The sequence below is a fragment of the Symphalangus syndactylus genome, chromosome 22 (genome assembly GCF_028878055.3).
Source record: "Symphalangus syndactylus isolate Jambi chromosome 22, NHGRI_mSymSyn1-v2.1_pri, whole genome shotgun sequence".
Classification (NCBI taxonomy): domain Eukaryota; kingdom Metazoa; phylum Chordata; class Mammalia; order Primates; family Hylobatidae; genus Symphalangus; species Symphalangus syndactylus.
The window spans coordinates 31,170,666-31,178,881 of NC_072444.2; the positions used below are offsets into that span (position 1 = coordinate 31,170,666).

Below are 8,216 nucleotides of genomic sequence, written 5' to 3' on the forward strand. Positions count from 1 at the left end.
TACATTTGTAGATGAATGTGTGCACATGTGTGTACGTATGTGTATGTGTGCACATGTGTGCATACACATGAATACACGTGTATGCATATGTACATTAATGTGTGTGTGTGTGCGCACATGTGTATGTAGTACATTTGTGAGACAAGGGCTGGGCGCTGTGCCTCTGGACCCTCACCTGGCTCCAGGTGGAGCTGGGCAGCGTCCTTGGGAAGAGCTCCTGCCTTCTGAAGCCCGGGGAAGGGAGTCAGGACTGAATTTGTGCTGGGCGGCAGTGGCGGTTCCCAAATCTGCCTCTTTATAAGGATCAGCTGGGGAACTGGTTACAATTATGCCATCCTTGGCTGCATCTCCAACGTCTCTTCGGTGGGGCCTAAGATGCTGTAGTCGACAAGCTTCCCCCAGGCGGTGCTGATGTTGGGTGTTCAGCCCGGGGAACCCACTGCAGAACCCCCAGGGAGCCACAGCCCCCGCTTGTTGACCACAGTTGTTTCTCTGCCTTCCTCTTATCTTGGGTTTCCTTGACAAACCACGTATTTCTCAAATACCTGATAAGTTTTCAAGCTGTTTATTGCATTGTTGTTTAGATAAAACAGGTGGAACATTTTGGGTTTCTTTTATTTGTGGGAGGAGGCCTTGACTTTTAACCCTCCGTGGTCTGTTTCGAAGACCAGTGCTCTTGGAATATTTTCTTTTACATTTTGGAAATTTACATTAAGCTTCCTCATGATGATTCTTTGGCTTTGAAAGTGATGAGTTTTGTTTTCTGAATGAACCAGGGATTCACTGAATCAAGAGGTTTGACAAGCAGGATGAGATGTGGGTCTCGGGAATTCAGCCCGAAGGGCTGACAGCATCTGTTGTTGCGATGAATCAACTTCTCTCCTTTGCATCCAGAATGGTTCTAGCTATTTGGGACAATTGAGAAAATAGTCACTTACATCATTTTTGTGTCAGCAGTCCAGATGAGAAACCTGGTTGAGAAGCCTGTGGAAATTGCCTTCCAAGATGTTGACCCCGGAAAATTAGGGATTTACTCAAATGTCTGTATCACGGACTTCTCCTCCCCCCATCCAGAAATCTTAGCATCTCTAGAATCTTTCTGGGTTCCCACTGGTATTCCCTTTCCCATGGGTGGAATATCTAGTATTCTTTGGTTTGTTTTAAAACCATCTCCTCTGAGCCTCAAGGAAGTCTTGTGGTCACTGGTGTGCCTTTGAAGGGTAACTGCTTTCTGTCTAGTTAAATTTCCATTCTTTGGCCACACACCTTTTGTCTCTGGACAAAAGGATTTAGGGAGACTTAACTGCTTTCGCTTGCCTTCTGTAATCATTTTGGTTTTCTGTCTCAGATCTTTCCTCACTAGGATACCACACCCAGTCCTATGCTTGGACAAAATTCTCTTGCCCTCCTATTTAACTGGTAGGGCAAGAAACGCTAGTCATTCCACTGTACAAGACTCATGACACTTCTCCCCCTCCTTCAGAGACACTGGAAGCTCAGCCTCCTGCCCCTCAAAGCTGCTCCTACCTATGGGGCCTCCTAGTCCTCAGGGGGCTCCTGGTCCCAAGCCATCTCTCTCCCACCTGTCTGTCCTTTTACCCCTGCTTTGCTGCATGGAGGCCACTCTCAGGCCTGGCTTCTGTCTGCCCCGGGGTCTGGCTCAGGCTGTAGGCTCTGGCAGGGATGCTCTCCCTCTCCCATTAGCTGGCGAATGGCCCTGGCCTTTCCCATCCCAGACCCCATCCCACTTGAGGCAGCAGCCTCCCTGGACTCCCCACCCTCAGCTCCAGCGTTGCCCATCACACTGGGTTTTCACTGCCATTTTCCCAATAGGACTGAATCCTCCCATCTTCACGAAACATCCCCAGCTGCTGGCAGAGCTGGGCACAGAGGACGCGCACACTGTCTGTGTGTTGAACGGACAAATGGATGAACTTCCAGGGAAGCCGAGGATGGAACCTCAGAATGTCTCATCTTCCTGTCTCATCTTCTGTCCCTTCCACTCTGCCTCATGTCTTTTACTTCCGTGACGTGGGCTAGCAAGTTGTGAAAACACCCAGAATGAAGTCTTCTGGATTGTTCATTTGCATTATTGTTGCTTAGAAGCCAGGAGCAGGATGTAAAGTCCTTTCCAGAATCTGCGCTTTGGCTCTCAAGAGGGAGCCACGATACCCCTGTGAGGACAGTGCAGTGGGCATCGGTAGCTGCGGGTCTGTGCGGATAGCCACAGGAGTTGCCCAGAATGCACAGGCCTGGGTGGGGGTGATGGGGAGGGAGTCAGTACGATTATTTCCAAACTGGATAGACATTTCCTTTATCCTCCTGGTACTCAGCCAGGTGACATTTCCTGGACCTCCTTGTAGTTAGGGGCAGCCAGGTGACTGCTTTCTGGTCATGGATAGTGGGAGGGACAGGCAAAGTGCACCCCTTCTGGTTCTGGCCCATGAAACCCTCACAGTATGACTCTGGATGGAGGGAGAGTGACTCTAAGGACCTAGAGGATGGAAGGACCCTGGTCTGCTTGGGAGGGAGCCAGCCAGGAGCACCATCTGTCCAGGAACACAAGTTTTGGATGGCTGCCTGGTGGTGAGATGTAACTTGGATTTTGTGAAGTCTCTAAGGTGTTGGGATTGTTTGTTATGGCGGTTGGTCTGAGCTGACAAATACACTTTCTAAGTCTCATTTGTGTCTGCACTGTTCCTGTCCTGTAAGCTGCTGCCCAGCATTGACCTGACCAACTCTTCCTCATCTTTCAGGAAATAGTTCAGGTGCCACATTTTCTGGGTTACTTTCCCTGATCCTCCTGAATCATCAGATGCCAGTTATCTTGGTTACCCATTTCCTGGATTTACCTCTGTCATTGTGCTGTGTCCCTTGTATCCTGAAGACCTGTTTACTTGTTTCTCTTCCAGTAACCTGTGAGCACTTTGAAGGGTGGGAGGAGTGGAATATGCTTGTGACCTTGGTGCCTGGCTTGGGACATGACAGAGGTGGTGTTCAATGTGCTCTTGTGAAGCTGGAGGGGAGGAAGGAAGGCTGTGGAGGAGGGTGGGGGAGGGAGGAAGGGAGGGAGAGAGAGATAGAGGAAGAAAGAGACAGAGAGAAGAGAGAAAACTCCTCAGGGTCTTTGAGACTCTCTCTGAAATTACAGTAACAAAACAAAGATCATAGCACCCCAAATGCCCCAAATGTATACTTTTGGGACACAACTGAATTTATATTAAAAATAAGACTTCTCTTCCAACACCATCCAGCCATGGAGAGATTAGATCCTTTCCTTGTGGGCCATGTAGGTTGATTTTTTCCATTTATGGGCTTGCTCTCAGTTCTGCTTTCACTCTTGCTCTTGCTAGTGCTCTTTCACTTCTCATCCATCCATCCATTATCCATCTGTCTATCCATCATCCACCCACCATCCATCCATCATCCATCTATCAGCCACCCATCAACCATCCATCCATCCATCCATCCATCCATGCATCATCCATCCAGCTAACAAAAAGGTACTATGCGTGAAGTGCTGTTCAAAACAGATAAAAATCATTGCCATTAAAAACAACAAAAGTCTATCCCCTCATGGAGCATACATTTATTTATCCATTCTTTTTCCCAACTCTATCTATTTAATTCATTCATCCATCTACCCATCATCCATCTACCCATCATCCATCCATCCATCATCCATTCATCATCCATCCATCTGTCCATCCGTTCATCATCCATCGTCCATTCATCCATTATCTACCCATCATCCATCCATCTATCCATCATTCATCCATTCATCATCCATCTATCATTCGTCAACCATTCATCCATCCATCCATCCATCCATCATTCATCCATCATCCATTATCCATTATCCATTCATTATCCATCCACCATCCATCCATCATTCATCCATCATCCATCCATCATTCATCCATCATCCATCATCCATTATCCATTCATTATCCATCCACCATCCATCCATCAATCATCCATCATCCATCCATCCATCATTCATCCCTCATCCATCTATCCATTATCCATCCACCATCCATCCATCATTCATCCATCTATCATCCAGCCATCCATTATCCATCCAACCATCATCCACCCATCATTCTTTTTTTTTTTTTTTTTTGAGACGGAGTCTCGCTCTGTCGCCCAGGCTGGAGTGCAGTGGCGCAGTCTCGGCTCACTGCAAGCTCCGCCTCCCGGGTTCACGCCATTCTCCTGCCTCAGCCTCTCCGAGTAGCTGGGACTACAGGCGCCCGCCACCACGCCCGGCTAATTTTTTGTATTTTTAGTAGAGACGGGGTTTCACTGCGGTCTCGATCTCCTGACCTCGTGATCCGCCCGCCTCGGCCTCCCAAAGTGCTGGGATTACAAGCGTGAGCCACCGCGCCCGGCCCCCATCATTCTATCCACCATCCATCCATCATCCATTCATCATCCACCCATCACCCCTCCATCCATCCATCTATCCATCATCCATCCAGCTAACAAAAAGGTAGTATGTGTGAAGTGCTGTTCAAAACAGATAAAAATCATTGCCATTAAAAACAACAAAAGTCAGCCGGGTGCAGTGGCTCACACCTGTAATCCCAGCACTTTCGGAGGCCAAGGTGGGCGGATCACGAGGTCAGGAGTTCGAGACCCATCTGACCAACATAGCGAAACCCTGTCTCTATTAAAAATACATAGAAATAGCCGGGTGTGTTAGTGTGAGCCTGTAATCCCAACTGAGGAGGTTGCAGTGAGCTGAGATCGTGCCATTGCACCTCAGCACCCCAGTTCGGGCCACAGTGCGAGACTCTGTCTCAAAAAAAAAAAAAAATTCTATGCTCTCATGGAGCATACATTTGTTTATCCATTCTTTTCCCCCTACTCTATCTATCTAATTCATCCATCCATCCACCTATCCATCCATTCATCTACCTATTTATCTTTCTATGCATCTACCTATCACCTGTTTATCTACCTATCCATTGATCCATCCACCTGTCTATCTATCTATGCACCTAGCTATGCCTTTGTCTATCTATCCATTCATCTATCCACCTATTCATCTATCTATCTGTCTGTCTATCTATCCATCCATCATCCATCCATCCATCCCATCCATCGACCCATCTCTCTCTCTTTCTTCTTTCTTTCTTTCTTTTTCTTTCTTTCTTTCTTTCTTTCTTTCTTTCTTTCTTTCTTTCTTTCTTTCTTTCTTTCTTTCTCTCTCTCTCTCTCTTTCTTTCTTTCTTTTCCTTTCCCTCCCTTCCTTCCTTCCTTCCTTCCTTCCTTCCTTCCTTCCTTCCTTCCTTCATCACATAGTTGTGCCTGAAGTCAAAGCGCATGACCATGTGACTGTTTTGGCCAATGAAATATGAGCAGAAGTGATGTGTGCCGTCACTGGGCAAAAGTTTAAGAGCCACTTCTTGTTATGCCACATTTCTTTTCCTCCTCCATATTCTGCAACAACATTCTAGATGTTTCCTGCTTCATCAGCTTGGGTCCAAGAGTGAAGAACACCATGATGCCAAGAGCACTCCCTGCAGCCTAACACCCACTGCTCCTGACATGTGGTGTGAGGAAGGGTCAGAGCTTTGCTGTGCCCTGGTAGATTTTCCATTGTTGTTTCTATAGCATAACTTGGCCTAGTCTAGCTGATAGACATAAAGTGACAGGTTGTTTCCAGATGCCTATGCCCATTTATATCCCCTGTCCTCAGTGTTTGGGAATGTCTGTCTTCCTCTAACCTTACCTGCCTGGAATTGTATCTTTTCATTTATGAATTAAAAAAAAATCAGTTTGAAGGTGAAAGGGAATCTCATTTTAATTTCCATTTCTTTGATTAGTAGGGAAGTTGAATGTATGTGTGATGGACATTTGCTCTTCGTTTTTATCATTTTGCTGTATGCCTACTATGTGCTGGAAACACTGAACAGTAAGTAAGATGCAGTCTCTTCAGTTTAGCCCTACCCAGAAGAAATCAGCGTTCAGCTCAAGTTTCAGGTGTGCAAAGTGCTGAGAAGGAGATTCCCATATGGGATGGAAAGGTGCTGGGGTGGAGGTTCACTGCTGGGTGAAAAGCAGATTTACAAATGGTGGAGGGGATTGGGCCAGTGAAGGCAGGGAAGGGCAGCACAGAGTAAAGGGAGCTCAGGATGCCCAGAGCCTGGTCAGCAGCTTCCACCGGGCTGGCAGGCATAGGGCCAAGTCTGATTTATCAATGTGTGCGTCTTGTCCTGCATCTCAGTTCACTGACACCTCTATTGCTGGTCTCCCACGTTGCAGGTGGGCGGTGGGGGCCAGGTGGAGTCCCTGTGTGCCCCAGTCTGGCTTTGCCTGTGCTGTGAGTCGGAGGCTCTGCCTCCTGACATTTCTACTCAAAGCCCCTGCAGCGGGCACAGGCCTGTCTCCTGCAGCAGCTCCTTACCCCGAGCTGATGCAACTGTGTCTTGCCACCTCTGGCCCCGTCTTTAAAGGTCAGCTGCTTATGTAATGATTTCAACCATTCTGAGGCATGTTGAATTAGTTTCCAGCAGTAAATGTGCTTTAGATTAAAATCCATTGGAGAGCCATGGGAAGTGGGATTTGGCTGCGGCGAGATGGTTCCCCCCACCCCCTGAGCCTGGGTAAGGGCTGGGGGCTCCCTGGGAATGCTGCAGAGTGGCAGTGGTTCCCAAGGGGCTGCTCAGGATTCCAAACATTCTCCCACCTTTGTGCCACCATAAATGATTCAGGTAAATTGCTCTGGCCTGTGAGAGGAAGCAGCTCTGGCAGAGGCCTTCAGCGGTAGGTTCGCAGAGACAGGGGAGGCTGCGTGGGGACCGTTAAGGTTCCAGGTCCCTTAAGGTGCAGGAGATGGGGGCCATGGACTCATTAGAGAAGGCGGGGTGGGTGCCTGGGGTCCCTCTCCAGTTCACAGAGGGCTGAACCCTGAACATTTCACATCCAAAGGTGGAGTGACGTCTCAGGGGTCGTGTGTATACAGAGCCCGGCCCAGAGCCTCTCACAGCCGGTTATAGGATTTGATGCTGACACTATGATGGTGTTTTGCTGACACAGGAATGCAGGCTCAGGAGCTGGTGTGAAGGTCCTTCCACAATGCCTGCTACCTGGGCATCCGGAACCAAAGCACTGAGTCCTTCTTTGTTCCGGGAACTTCCTTGATTTAATTTTTCTGATTGATGGGTGCTTCTAATTGGAGAACCTTCCAGAAAGCACAGCCTTTGAGAAGTGGCTGGATGGCCAAAGGGCTGCCAATATTCCCACCTGCCTTCCTCTACTCTGCCATTCTGACTATAAAATCCCCCTGAAGAAACTTTTGTCAGGTCTGATGCAGGCAGAGTATGTGGGGAGGTGTTGGGAGTCAGAATACTAGAAGCTTCGTCGCAGAGACAAGAGAAGAGACAGCTGAGTGAGAGACAGTGAGTCAAGAGAGCTCAGCGGATGCCAAACCTGGAGCAGATGGGAGTAGGATGGCAGAGGCCGCAGGGCTTATAGAAATAGTGGGGAAGGCACAGGGCACCGCACAGGCACAAGTGAGGGTGCTGGAATTCATTTTTACCAAACCTTACACTTGGCTTACCTGTGAATCCCAGGGGCTACAGAGCAGCAGGCACACAGCTGGTGGTAGAGACACATCTGTGCAGAGGTTTACTGTGGTCTCCAGCCCGGAGCACAGACATTCCAACCAGGGCTGCAGGGTGAGCACTCGAGTTTGGGGCCCAGATGGTGGGCTGGCCTGATGGAAGACAAGAACTGAGGAGATTCTCACTGCTACTGGAGGACCGGACTGATGGAGACAGAAGCTGTGCATGGACTGATGGGAGACAGAAGCTGTGCATGGACTGATGGAGACAGAAGCTGTGCATGGACTGATGGAGACAGAAGCTGTGCATGGACTGATGGGAGACAGAAGCTGTGCATGGACTGATGGGAGACAGAAGCTGTGCATGGACTGATGGGAGACAGAAGCTGTGCATGGGCCACCACCCTCTCAGGGGCACAGTTGCCACTGGCATGCCTGAGAGTTTGTTTTTAAAAGAATGTCTTTCAGAATTTGTGATGAAGAACCCAAAAGCAAATGCAACAAAATAAAAAATAGACAAATGGGACCTCTGCACAGCAAAAGAAACTATTAAAATATCAACAGAGTAAACAGACAGCCTACAGAAGGGGAGAAAATATTTGCAAACTGTGCATCTGACAAAGATCTGATTTCTAGAATCTATAAG

The 8,216-nt window shown here is 48.4% G+C and overlaps 1 long non-coding RNA gene across 2 annotated transcripts; it reads right to left on the bottom strand.

Moving 5' to 3' along the window:
• Positions 1-599: 599 nt before the first annotated feature.
• Positions 600-7,700, bottom strand: LOC129472702 (uncharacterized). 2 transcript variants are annotated; one of them, XR_008654015.1, is made up of 3 exons: positions 7,568-7,700; positions 2,853-3,016; positions 600-905 (listed from the first exon to the last, which is right to left on the bottom strand). It is a non-coding gene; the product is annotated as an uncharacterized lncRNA (long non-coding RNA). The 2 variants fall into 2 exon arrangements; XR_008654016.2 differs by having other exon boundaries at positions 2,853-3,036; positions 7,568-7,693.
• Between the last annotated feature and the right edge of the window lie 516 nt (positions 7,701-8,216).